Genomic DNA, 14,337 nt, shown 5'->3' with positions numbered 1-14,337 from the left:
CAGAAGAGTCCCTTGAAACACTTTATTCTTGTCCAGGGTTTCTAAATCTGTCCATATCAATCGCTTTTGCTTTTATACTACTAGCACATGTTGTCACATGAAAACATCAAGCCTTTCTTGTGAAGATATGGGAAACTATTATGGGCCCATACCAAGGTGTGGAGAATAAGGGCACACTCTGTAATGATCAGGGTCAGAGCAAGAAGTAGGATTTACCCCCAGATGGTTCAAATGAAGATACTCGGTAGGGGGAGATACAGAGACATGAGCAGAATTCGGGAAGCAAATAAGGGATGTTGAGGCTACTCAGAGACCAGCCTTAGGTCTGAAGGACCAAGAGGAGGAGTATTACTGGGGCCTGCTGAACCTGGGACAAGGGACTGCCCATTAGGAGCTCAAGCCATGGAGGGAAGCAGTCAGAGACAAGCCGTGACAACGTGGAGATGGAGGGAAAGAAAAAGCTCTGACCCCCAATCTGCTCCTGTCCCCCGTCTCTTGCCAACCAGAAGTCAACTGACAAGTGAGGCTGGGTGTGCATCTACAGAGGCAGACTCTGGGGCACAGAATAGACAGAGACTAGATCTGGGGAAAGTGTGTATGTTGCCAACGAGCAGGGGATGGTTAGCTGGTACACTCTCAGAGAGCCAAACTAGAAAATGTATACATGTTGGATGCCATTAGCCACTCTAAAGCAACCCTTAGTAGGCGACCAAAATCGTGGAGTGCACCCAGGACATTGCTGGGAAGCAGAACTGCTATGGGATTTCAGCCAAGTCACTTGACTCAAAATTGATTGCACTGTATCCAGTCTTGAAGTTGTACAGACTCTCAGTAGGAATATGGACAGTTGGGGTGAGGACTCAGAGAATAGAATTTGGCCACGTGTCTCAACACTTTATGAGGGGAGAAGGTGGGTTTTCTATCAGCACCCTCTGTGAGCCTGCCTCCAAAGAGTGATGGCTGTATCAGACTGTCATAGCTTAGTGACACCTGCCTTGAAACCACCTGCTCCCTCCAATGGCTCTGAACCAGGCTCCCCACCCAGCCTGTGTTTAGCATTTGCTTTCCCATATAGGTTTTCTTTTGTATGTCCTTATCAGCCCACTAAGGGTTCTGCTTCTCTTGACAGTTATATCTCAAGCTAAACTAATAAATTTGCATCTGGAGTATCTGATGAACTTGGGAATTCAGAATCAGGGCCCAACCACCTTTTACTTCCATTTCCCAAATCCAGTCACATCCAGATTTGATAACTGTGTCCAAAGCTCCGGAGTGCAGAAGACCAGATTCTGGAGAGAGGACCTGCAGCAAGGCCTTGCCTCTCTGGACAACCAGCCAGCCTCACCAGAACATACCTGTACTTCACTTTTCCAGGTGCGATGGGCCACTCTACCTGCCTTTTCAATTCTTGTTTTTATGACACTTAACCCAAAGCTGGCAGGGGAGTGTAAGATCAAGCATCGCAATCCCTCCCCACTTTTTTTTCAGAGAAGAAAGAAATCCCAGAAAGAGGGAGTGACTTTTCCAGGGTCTTAGCACATGTTGGTGGCTCACTTCAAATCTTTTTCGTACTAGGAAGGAGTATGATGAATGGATAGATGGGTGTATGGACAGATCCCTAGATGCTTGAATGAATGGATGATGCGTGAATGCTGCATGGATGGATGGATGGTGCTATGGCCATGAGTACTGCTTAACACACTCTGTTTTGTGGTTGTGGCAGAGGCTTTGGACCACCACTGAGACCATGAGAGATATTTCCAAGTGCATTGACAGCGTCCCACCTCAGGTATTTTATCCCCTTTTCTGCCTCAGCTCTTTTTTTAAAAAATTGAAGTATAGTTGATTTACAATGTTGTATTAATTTCTGCTGTACAAGAAAGTGATTCAGTTATACATGTGTATATATACAGTCTTTTTAATATCCTTTTCCATTATGGTTTATCACAGGGTATATGTATATATAAAATTCCCCGTGCTGTACAGTAGGACTTTGTCGTTTACCCACCCTGTATATAAGAGTTTGCCTCTGCTAACCCCCAAATCCCACTCCATTCCTCTTTGGCCCCTCCTCCCCCTTGGCAACTACAAGTCTCTTCTCTGTGTCTGTGAGTCTGTTTCTGTTTTGTCAATAAGTTCATTTGTGTCATATTTTAGATTCCATATATATTCTTTTTCTCTTTCTTCTGACTTACTTCACTTAGTATGATAATCCCTAGATTCATCCATGTTGCTGCAAACGGCATTATTTTGCTCTTTTTCTGGCTGAGTAGTATTCCATTGTATACGTGTGTATAATACACACATCTTCTTTATCCATTTATCTGTCAGTGGACATTTGGATTGCTTCCATGTCATACCTATTCTGAATAGTGATACTATGAACATAAGAGTGCATGTGTCGTTTTGAATTATAGTTTTGTCTAGATATATACCCAGGAGTGGAATTGCTGAATCATATGGCAACTCTATTTTTAATTTTTTGAAGAACCTCGGTACTATTCCCCTCACTGGCTATACCAATGTATATTCCCCTCAATAGTTCAGGAGGGTTCCCTTTTTTCCCACCTTCTTCAGTTATTTGTAGACTTTTTGATGATGGCCATTGTGACTGGTGTGAGGTGGTATCTCATTGTAGCTGTGATTTGCATTTCTCTAACAATTAGCAATAACGAGCATCTTTTCATGTCCTGCCTCAAATCTTTTTCCAAAGCTGCAGAAGTTCACTCAGCCTCTGTGCAGGGCAACCTCAAAGTGCAGAGAAGTCAACATCCCCAGGGATAACCCTCTGCTATGGAGGATTAAAATCAATGCTCAAATGCCCCAACCTCCCACCCTTCAAAGGAACAATTGTGAGATGTGTTCTAGATTATTCTTAGGAGATTTACCAGCAGGATTCAGGCCCACCTGCCCACAGCAATAACCAACTCACATACTTTACTGATTTTTCACCCTTTCTGTCTCACTATCCCCATTTCCATCACTCTTGCATCCTCGGATCATCTCCCCAAACCTACCTGTACTTAAGTTCTTGTCTCAGACTTAGCTTTTAGAACACAAATGAAGACTCTGGACTTGCCTGGTGGCTTAGTGATAAAGAATCCATATGCCAATGCAGGAGACATGGGTTTGATCCCTGAGTTGTGATCCCGAGGTTCAGAGGGGTTAAGAAACCTTCTCAATTAACCAGACAATAAGTGACTTTGCTGTGCTGGGTGGGGACCAATTCAGAGGACACTTCTTAATCATGGACTTGCAGAATCTCATAGCTGGAAAGACTCTTAGAAATATCTAGTGCAGTGTTCTCAGCCTATTATTACCTTTCCAAGGGTGTTTTCAGATTTTTTTTAACCCTATCCACTGCTCCTATGAAATTTTAATACCACAGATATATTATATATCCATTTATGCACTGTGCATGCATGCGTGTTTGGCTAGATATTCTTTCAGATATTGTTGACATTTCTCCTTTTCAGCACTTGACATAATTATTGATGGATTGAATAACTTAGTAGGATGAAATATAGTAAAATACAACTTTTAATTTAGTTGTCAGAGCCCAAGTCACACACAAAGTCACTGAGAAATAAACATAAACAACTTCCAGGAGGCAGCGAATAGTACACACATGAACCATCTCTTATGACAGGGCTTTGTGATTGAGTGAGGATGAAGAGAAAGTCTTCAATCTATCCCCTGTAGTACTGATCCTGCATGCATTTTGTGTATCTTCTGTGACCTTAATGTCAATACAAAAGAAAACCTGATGAGAGAAAATAAGTAAGCTCTAAGAAATAAGATTTTGCCAGATAGGCTTGAGCTTTGGAGGGCCACCAGCCATTGCAATATCTAAGACTGTTTCACCTCCAGAACCAATGTTCACCCCTTCGAATGTGATAAGAATGCATGAGTTAGTCCAATGCCATTATTTTACCAATTAGAAGGATACCAAGTTCTGGAGGAGTTGTCACACAAGGTGATCAGAGCTGGAATGAAAACCTGCTCTTCCGATTCTGAGCCCAGAGCTCATTTTATGTCACCTAAGAACCTGGCTCACTAGTCCATGTGAACTGGGCCCAGGATCAGCCAGTCTTGGTGCTCTTTTTTTTAAAAAAAAAAAACTATGTATTTACTCATCTGCTGTGTTGGATCTTACTTGCAGCACACAGCATCTTCTCTGTGGCATACAGGATCTTTTATTGTGGTCTCTTCTTTGTGGCATGGGCACCTTTCTCTAGTTGCAGCTCATAGTCTCAGTAGTTGTGGTATGTGGGCTTAGTTGCTCCATGGCATGTGTGATCTTCCCGGACCAGGGATTGAACCTGGGTCCCCTGTATTGGAAGGTGAATCCTTAACCACTGGGCCACCAAGGAAGTCCCTGTTGGTGCTCTTTGGGAGAAAAAAAAAAAAAAAAATCTTCATTTTGCTGTTGGAATGTACCATGATTATTAAGCTGTGTTACAGTTGCTCCCCAACCCAATTTCCGCTGGGGCATATAAAAGCAGAGAGCTAATTATATGATAGTAATTACCTGGAAATTATATGTTTATTGGTTTTCCACTAGCAGATACTACTATTTTTGAACTTTGCATTGTTCTGCTCAGTGACAGGAGTCACACTGTCTCCTCCAGGCATGCCCTCCAATCTCATGATTAGCAAACTTTTAAAAAGGAGCCACTGCCAGCAGCACGGAAAGCCTCCTGGGTAGGAAAGGGAGCGTGTCGACACCGTCCATGCAGGAGGCACCCGAAAGTCTCCATCCCCCACACCCACATGCACCTCACTTCTTGACAGGAGCCTTTAATAATAAAGTGCTCAGCATCATCTGGTCTAAATGAAGCACATTCCTATCTCTGCCCTTGGATACTGGGAATAGTGTCCAATAGGAAGGGGCCTCATCTGCCACCGGATATATTTATCTACCCTTCAATTATGTGCCTTGGTTAATTGTCCCTTTTCTACCAGCTCTTCTTATGACAGAGATCCTGAGCCTCGCCCGTAATTATAGTGAAGAAATATTTCTATGAGCTTTTAAAGGGAAGCCTAAACTGGGTCAAAACACGGAAGGTGGGACGGTCAGGAAGCAAGGGTCAGTGTCAGCTTCACCTTGATGAGTTGGTTTCCAGGGGTCTTCTCCCACTTGAGGGCCCTTATCTAAAATCTATCGTCAGCATCTCGTTCAATTGTTATTATTCCAGTTAAGATTTAGGAACAACTTCCATGGAGGACTTTACAGTTTACAAAGTGCCCTTTACATGAAGCACCTCACTTATCTTCAGAAATGCTGAAAGCAGTTAGGAGATTGGGTTTACACACTCAGCCATTGAAATGTATCTCCTTGCCTGTGTGGAAGGGCCAGAGGGCAAGCTGGATTCAGTCCTATTGATGCTTCACTATGAGTAAGGTTGGAGAAGGAAATGGCAACCCACTCCAGTATTCTTGCTTGAAAAATCCCATGGACAGAGGAGCCAGGCTGGCTACAGTCCATGGGGTTGCAAAGAGTCAGATGTGACTGAGTGACTGAACGCATGCACTATGGGTGAGGAGGCAGCCTACAGCACCAGTCACTCTGTATATGTCTTCTGTTCACCACAGGACCTCAGCTCCTAGCACAGCACCCAGCACACTCTTCAATTCAGTTCAGTTCAGTCGCTCAGTCGTGTCCAACTCTCTGCGACCCCATAAATCACAGCACACCAGGCCTCCCTGTCCATCACCAACTCCCAGAGTTTACTCAAACTCAAGTCCATTGAGTCGGTGATGCTATTCAGCCATCTCATCCTCTGTCGTCCCCTTCTCCTCCTGCCCTCAATCCCTCCCAGCATCAGGGTCTTTTCCGATGAGTCAACTCTTCGCATGAGGTGGCCAAAGTATTGGAGTTTCAGCTTCAGCATCAGTCCTTCCAATGAACACCCAGGACTGATCTCCTTTAGGATGGACTGGTTGGATCTCCTTGCAGTCCAAGGGACTCTCAAGAGTCTTCTCCAACACCATAGTTCAAAAGCATCAATTTTTCGGCGCTCAGCTTTCTTCACAGTCCAACTCTCACATTCATACATGACTACTGGAAAAACCATAGCCCTGACTAGACGGACCTTTGTTGATGGAGGAAAGGTTTACTGAGTGAGTGAGTGCATATGTCTAGCACAGGGATTTATGAGATCATTGTTAATTATGGACTTTCTCCTTGTTCAGTACATTCTTACCTCCATGCCATTGCTGATTATGCCTGCTTGAAAGCCCCTCCTGTCTCTGTAAATGTGGCCATCAGCTTTGCATGAATTCTCCTAAGTTAGAGACCCACTCAGGGCCACTCTCCCACAGGGTTCCTTTTCTTTTCTGCACTCTTCCAGCCCTCCTCACCTAAATCATCATCCCACTCACTTAACCTTGACATGAGGTCGCAAGTCAATCAATCAACTGCCCAACCACTTCATTTATCAGATGAAGAAACAGGTCTGCAGAGGTAAGCAGCCTTGCCCAAGCCCCAGATATCCCAGTGAGTCAATGGCAGGGTTGACACCAGAGTCCTGGTCTCTTGGTTAGCCATCCAGCGTAATCAAAGGGTAGGAAGTAGGTTTCATCACGATTGTCGGCTTTGCTCAGGCTGTGCCAGCTGCCCAGAGTGAGGGATGGAGTAGACTCATGAGGGACTGGCCTGTCTGGTGGGAAACAGTGCTGAGATTGTTTAATCATGTCTGCCAGACTGCGGGAGTGAGTGTGTGGGATGGAGAGTAGCTCATATGGCAACATTTGGGACCTCCAGTTAACCTGACCTGAATCTGACGCTCTCAGCTGCTCCTTTCCTCTCCCAAGTCTTAGTCAGTTGATTCCCGGCAACTCCTTTTGCTCATGCTGAAAAGAGCACCACAGTTGAAGGCCAGTCCGAGAGCCAGGTCAGGACCTCTCTCCTGCTTGGCTTGTGATAGGGCTAGACTGTTGCCTACTCTTCCCCACCATCTTGCCCCAGTGCCAGAGATGGTTTCAAAACTTCGAACATGTGTTTGCATAATTAGAAGAACAACCTTTAAGGCACAAGCAGCTCAGCGTGTGGGATCTTAATTCCCTGACTGTGGATGGAACCCACGCCTCCTGCATCAGAAGGCAGAGCCTTAACCACTGGACCACCAGGGAAGTCCCCAGTAATGGAGTTTTAAAATGCCAGCAGAGCCAAGAAAGTTTGTTTTTGTTTGTTTTTTGAAGGATAATTGCTCTCAATATTATATTGGTTTCTGTCAAACATCAACATGAATCAGCCATAGGTATACTTATGTCCCCTCCCTCTTGAACCTCTCTCACAACACCCAAGAAAGTTTGTTTGAAAGGTAGAAGGGAGTTTAAGGAAAAGATTAAGCATAATGCGGTAATAATATGCAGAACCAGCTCCACTGAGGGAGAAGCAGGTTTGCAAATTCAGGGACAATTAGGAAAATGTTTCTCTTCCTTGTGGGTTTGGAAGAATAGTAGCAAATACAGACACCTATAGGGCCAACACAGATAATACATATGAATGAGTCAGCCTGTGTGTAGGGTACTGGAGAACAGTGGGGACTGTGGCTGATTGAGAAGGCATGCCCTACTTTGAGGAGTTCAAATTTTCCAACATTTGTGAAAACATAGCACTCACCAACTAGATATTTGCAGACTTTATTTAGCTTTAGGGATTTAGACTGAAAACTCTGTCCATTAGAGATGAGTGTGTATCTGATCTAAAGTTACCAACTGGTTAATCAGAAAAATAAAGAAGGCTACCTGATTCTCACAGGGTGGTGACAGTCAGGATATGGGGGGACAGATTCTAGAGGAAACGTGAGGCCCTCCCCAACCTCTGACTATTTTATGGAACAGAGTGCCACTACTCTCTGCGGTCTGTCCTGCAGTCCTTCTAGCTATCATTCCAGATTGAATAACTCATACTTAAGCAACGATACTGCTGGGGTAGGGAATGCTTTACAGTGAGACCAAGTCCTGGGGTTTAAAGTTGGGGTTTCCTAAAAAGTGGGAGCAGATTTGTGAGGCAGAGTAGAGAGGTTTGCACGTCAGATCTGCAAGGCAGAAGTAAAACGGAAGACGCTTTCTCAGAGAAGCATGAGGCTGGGGCCCAGGATTAGGGACTGGCAAGGCCCCAGGTGGGACTGAGTTGTGTAGTGTGGCAGCCCTGGGGCTTGTGGTTCTCACAGACATACCTGGGATGACTTCTTGGCCCCAAACTTCTTGGTTTCACTTCTTGGCACTCGCTCTCAATCTATGGGGAGAAAAAAAAAATCATATTTAGCATGCATGCTTAAAATTTTTTCCATTGCTACATTGAGATTGTCCCTAGTTACCCTCCCCTCCCCACTAGTTTAGCTTGATGAAGCCTTGGAGAATAAAGGGAGGGGGCAGGAGGGTCAGAGTGGCCTGCCCCTCCCTTTTGGAGCAAGCAGCTTGCTCTCAAGGGGACCATGAAAAGCTCCCAGGAGGAGGCCTCAACAAGCAGAGAGGAGTGCCTGGCACTGGAGGGTCCCTGCCACTCAATGCCTTCTTTTCCAATACACCCTGGAGGACTTGTAGCCCCAGGAAAGGGGAGCCATTGAAATTTGGAGCAGCCTGCCTGATCTCTGCCCCAACCCTCAGAAGGAGCCAGCCATAATAACTGCTCCAGCTCCCTTACAGGAGGGCTGGGTAACTCAGTGCAGTGGAAAGTGTAAAATGCTTGGGAAAATAGAGTCCTAGAAATACAAAATATTATTTTGAACCCTCCCTTCCCACACTTTTCACCTTCATGAGATGTTGTCTTTCAGACCCAGTCAAAATGATTTGAGTTATAAGAGTATTAAACTCAACCAAACTGACAAATCTCAGGTCCTTGGAAACAGCAGCCCTCACTTTGGCCTTGCCTCTCTTCCCTGGGAGGAGACAGAGAGTGGGCTAGTGGGAAGAGTGTGGACTGGGGCTTCTGGCAAGTCTGGGTTTGAATCTCAATTTCACAAATTGTAAAACTTACCCTCTCTGAGCCTCAGTCCCCATGCCCACCCCCAGCCATAGCAAGCTGCCACAAAGTTGGTTGACACGGTCCGTCTGAGTCCCTGAAACTTTGAGCAACCTGAAGTGGGGCTACAGGTAAATTTTTACATAGGTGGGAAGGAAAGAATGTCTGTTGGATTCTCAGATGACATTTATGCTTTCTGTACAATTCAGCTATTGCCCAAAGGCACAGACCAGGGATAGATAAGCTGTGTCCCTAGTGAGGTAACATTCTTTCATTATAGAATATGTATTATTTGCCACCAAAGTCCTGTGAAAACTTACCTCTTGGACCTGTAAAAACAGACTCTCCAGCCCCTGGAAGCCTGAGAGGCCAAAGATTGAGGTTCAGGGAAATGGTTATGTCCCAGGAGCTGGGACGGGGGACTGCTCACCTCCTGAGGCTCCCGGGTGTGGTCAGCCAGTACAGCTGATGTCTGCACTCCTCTGGGTCCTGTCTCAAGCACACTTCCCTGTGACCGGGACAGCCCTGCTCAGCAGAGGCAGTGACAGAGCAGCAGACAGCTTACGCCTGTGCCTAGTGGCTTGTTCTCTAGGACACAGAAAAAGACACGGTGACAACCAGTGTTCAGACCCATCTAGTAAAGCAGTGAGAGCTCCTGGGTCCAGAGTCACCTCTTTTTCTTTGAAATGAAGGTCTTCTCTTTGGCTGGAGGATAAAGTCTAAGCCCGGAAGCCTGTGCCCTAGGCTTCCCAACATGGCTCGCATCCACCGGCACATGCTCCTTGGTACCCATGGCCCCTGGAGCCCAGAACCCAGCTCCTCACATGCTTCCTGCCTTTGCACACACACTCACTCACGTCCCATTTCCATCAGCTCAATACCTGCCTACTCTCAACGTGTCTGAGAAAACTTCTTTTCACCTCCAAAAAGCAAGATACTCCTTTCAACGCATCCTAAACCATCAAACTTGGCTGATCTGCCTGCATATCATTCCCCTGACAAGCATGTAAAAGCTATCAGAACCGAAACAGGCCTAGCATGCAGCTCCACATGGGGGCCCCTGGTGAGTCATCTGAACCCTTTGGTTTCTGGACCTTGGGGAGGTCCCATGGGAGGGGTGGGGAATATAGGAGCAGCAGGGGTGGGGGTGCCAATACCTGCCAGTTGTGGTCAGTCTGGCCTCTCTGCTTCTCCGGATCACGAGCTCTGTGCTCCAGCACTGAGCCCTTTGCCTTGTCCACCCCAGGACTTTTATTTCGACTTGGGACTTTGGCTCGCTGCATGGACTCTGAACTTGGTTCAGCCGTCTGGTTTTGGTGGCTCAACAACCCGTGATGGGGAATTCCCTGCCCCAGCCTCAGATTCTCAGCTCCCACTCCTGTTTCCATTCCAAGGGACGAGTCAGACTGCTCCTTCCTCAGTGCATGCCACTTTTTTTGATCTGTAACTTATCATTTCATCTTGTACCATTTCGTTTCACTATGACTGAGCCCTTCCCTGGACTATGAGGGATTTGAAGGCAGAAATACAATAGGGTAGATGTCAAAACATATTTTTTTTCCTTTCAGAGTTTTTTTTTTTTTTTTAATGAGGCATGGTTGATTTACAACATTATACAAGTTTCAACAGAGTGAGTCACAAATTTTAAAGGTTATACTCCATTTATAGTAATTATAAAATATTGGCTATATTCCTTGTGCTGTACAATATATCCTGGTTGCTTATTTGTTTTGTATATACAGTTTGTACCTCTTAATCTCCTACCTCTCTCTTGCCCCTCCTCCTTCTCTTTCCCCACTGGTAGTCACTAGTTGGTTCTCTGTATCTGAGAGTCTGTTTCTTTTTTGTTATATTTACTACTTTGTTTTGTTTTTCAGATTCCACATATCTATGATATCATACAGTATTTGCTTTCTTTGACTTATTTCCCTAAGCAGAATACCCTCCAAGTCCATTCATATTGTTGCAAATGGCATAATTTCAATTATATATATACATGTATATGCCTGGCAGGCTACAGTCCATGGGGTTGCAAAGAGTCAGACACAACTGAGTGACTAAGCACAGCACACATGCGCGCACACACACACACACACACACACACATATATATCTCACATCTTCTTTATCCATTCATCTGTTCATGGGCACTTAGGTGGCTTCCATATCTCAGCTATTGTAATATTGCTCTATGAACATTAGGATGCATGCGTCTTTTGAGACATTTTTAAAATGAATACATGAATAAATTATGCCCAGTCTCTTATAATACTATAAATGATATCTGAGCACCATGAACTACATTGAAAATAATCTTTTCTCATCTCTGACTTCCATTTCAAGCCTCCTGAGAGAGAAGAAACAGAATCTCTACCTGTCTGGCCCCACTTGGAGGCAAAGGAATATTTTAGTTATTTTCCTTGTTGTTTTCTAATGCCACTACTTTCTTTGGGGCTTGTCCACCTTGCTATCTACTGTTTGAATTTAGATTAAGTCTGTTGCTTGGTTATGTATTTTGAACTTCATCCTAAATTGGTCATGGCTCATTGCTATTGCTTCACATTTCACACATTTCATCCGTTGTGTTTCCTTTTTTATTACTTCTATAGGTTGTGAGTTAGGATAATAAAATCAAGATAAAATCACCCCAAGCCATTTGCAGTTCTGGGAAGCTGGCAAGGGCTGTCAGAAGCTGGCTGGGTGCCATTAAGAGAAGGAAATGTTCTTCCATTTTGCCAGCCTTATCAGGGCTCCTAACAGCTTCTTGCCAAAATTTTAGGAAAATGATAATATACACCCTGGAGCGATCCTGTATGTTTCTATAGGTGGGGAGTCTTTCAACAAGTATTTTGACTATAAATGCCTGTCATGTTTTTTCACTGGATTAAGTTTGTAACTTGAGCTCCATATCATGAAATACTGACATAGAGAATTAATCAGTGTTCCAAGCTGAGGTATCCTTGTCATCATCACCAGCCACCCGCACTAATTTAGTGTATGGAATCCCATTCAGAATATGCTCATGAAAGAATAATTGGGGACTTTTTTTTAACCACAAAAACGTTCTTTTGGTGGAGGGAGACGAGAAGCAGGGACACTGGCAAGAGCTTATGAAAAGCTGGTAAATAATCACAATTCTATTCTTTTAAATACTTACTCTGCATTTCTTCTGCATATCTATGATGCCAATTCAGATAAGAACTCAGTTCAGATAATTCAGTTTATTTGTACATGTGTGATGTTTTTCTTTCTTGGTGGAGGACCGAATCTCAAATTTCTTGTGTAAGTGTGAAAAGGATGAGGCCATAAGTGTGTCTTTCCCCACCAATTAATTGATCACCAATCAGCCATGCCTACTGAGCACTGACTACATGCCCAGACCTCTGTTAGGAAGGATACACAGAGAAATAGGGTACTTTTTTCTCCCTTCTCTTTATGAGTTTATAGTCTAGTCAGATAGTCCCAGGTTCAAAGCCTACAACTTAGTAGCAAAGTGGAATGTTAGCAAGTTATGTAATAATTCTGATCTTCTGTTTCTGTCAACATGGGGATAACAATTACACCTATCTCACAGGACTGCTGTAGCAATTGAGGGAAAGAGTGGGTGTCTGGTGCATCTATAGATGTTGGCTTCCTTCCCCTTCCCTTAGTGTTTGGTCTGGCAAGATATAACAGAAAGGGTCCCAGGACCCTGTGTGAAGGTCCTGTTCTCAAGGCCAAGAACCATTACCTCCGAGGTCACTTGAAAGCAGGACTATGGTGGCTGGCCTGAAGCAGAGGCTGCAAACTGGCTGCCTGCAGGCCAAAGCAAACCTTAGGCATTTCTAATTTGTCCTCTGTGATAGGAAAAAAAAATTTGAATCTGTTGCCAATGTTTAAATATCAGAGGTGTGAAGTCGCTCAGTCGTGTCCAACTCTGCTACCCCATGGAATGTAACCCGTCAGGCTCCTCTGTCCATGGGATTCTCCAGGCAAGAATACTGGAGTGGGTTGCCATTCCCTTCTCTAGGGGATCTTCCCAACCCAGGGACCGAACCCAGGTCTCCCACATTGCAGGCAGACGCTTTATCCTCTGAGCCACCAGGGAAGCCCTTAAATATCAGAAGATATCCATAAAAATCTGGAATTTGGGGAGTCTCTAGAAAATCAGAAGATTCTGGCCTTTGACACTCAGATGGAACTGACAAGAAGCCACCTTCTTTGAATGGGTCACATATTCTCATGGTTGCTTGTGACTTCCCACAGGGAAGTCCAGTGGCTAAGACTCTGTGTTCCCAATGCAGGAGGCCCAGGTTCGATCCCTGGTCAGGGAACTAGATACCACAGGCCACAAGCAAGAGTTCCTGTGCCATAACTAAAACCCAGCACAGCCAAAAGAAAAAAACTTAAGGGAAAGAACCAAGCCAAGAATGACAAGCTAGGGTAGCGGAAGCCCTAAGAAGATCCCCCAGAAAAGTAAAGGCTTAGTTCATTCATTCAACAAATATTATTAGTGAGCACCTTGGTGTAAACGTTTCTGTATTTGCCACAAGAGAAAGAACATTTATCGAGAAGCTACTATGTGTCAGGCTCTGATATGCACTAGACAGCCCACTACAACAAAAAATTATTCAGTTCAACCTATCAACAGTGCCAAGGTGGAGAAACTGAATTATATGCATTAATATGGATGAATCTCATAAATATAATGTTGAGTGCAGAAAACATGTTGCAGAAGAATATATACAGAATAATACTATTTTTCTTAAAATTCAAAGGCAAGAGAACAGACAGAAAGCACTGTATAGGAATTCACACATATACAGTAAAATCATACTGAAAACCAGAGAAATAACAACAAAATAATTTTCCCTGGGGTGGGGGGACAGCATTGGGGGATGGACTTGGGAAGGTGTATACAAGAAAATGCAATGTTATTGGAATATTATAATTCTTAACAGGGGAGATGGATTCATGGTTATTAGTTTTATCCTTCATAACTTACCTATACACATTCTTTGAAAAGTATATTTTAGTTTATTCTTGAAAGAATATATTCTGTTTACAGTGGTATGTCTAGTGACCAAGTTTATGGGTAACTTTCATTTCTAAATTGTTTTTATCTTTTGTGATGCGGCTGCAAATGTATATTGGGAAGAAAACAATAAGGAAAGAAACAAGGAACAAATACATTAGACTTTCTTCATTCACAAGGGCTCTGTTTCAAAACCTCAGATATACCTAAATGCAAATACTACCATTATAATTCATCAAATCTAATATACCTCCATTATAAGCTACACCCATCATTTTATGTATCACTAAGAATGAACAAAAAAATGCTGTCAAATAAACTGTGACACAGTACTTTCATATCACTTAAATTTT

General features: G+C 44.0%; 1 long non-coding RNA gene across 1 annotated transcript; it reads right to left on the bottom strand.

Moving 5' to 3' along the window:
• Positions 1–4,181: 4,181 nt before the first annotated feature.
• On the bottom strand, positions 4,182–10,207 carry LOC133067435 (uncharacterized). The gene is made up of 3 exons (XR_009695248.1): positions 10,129–10,207; positions 8,187–8,245; positions 4,182–4,389 (listed from the first exon to the last, which is right to left on the bottom strand). It is a non-coding gene; the product is annotated as an uncharacterized LOC133067435 (long non-coding RNA).
• Between the last annotated feature and the right edge of the window lie 4,130 nt (positions 10,208–14,337).

Source organism: Dama dama, chromosome 12 (genome assembly GCF_033118175.1).
Source record: "Dama dama isolate Ldn47 chromosome 12, ASM3311817v1, whole genome shotgun sequence".
Lineage (NCBI taxonomy): Eukaryota > Metazoa > Chordata > Mammalia > Artiodactyla > Cervidae > Dama > Dama dama.
The sequence above is the reverse complement of the archived record's forward strand: the minus strand, read 5'-3'. Positions and strand labels throughout refer to the sequence as shown.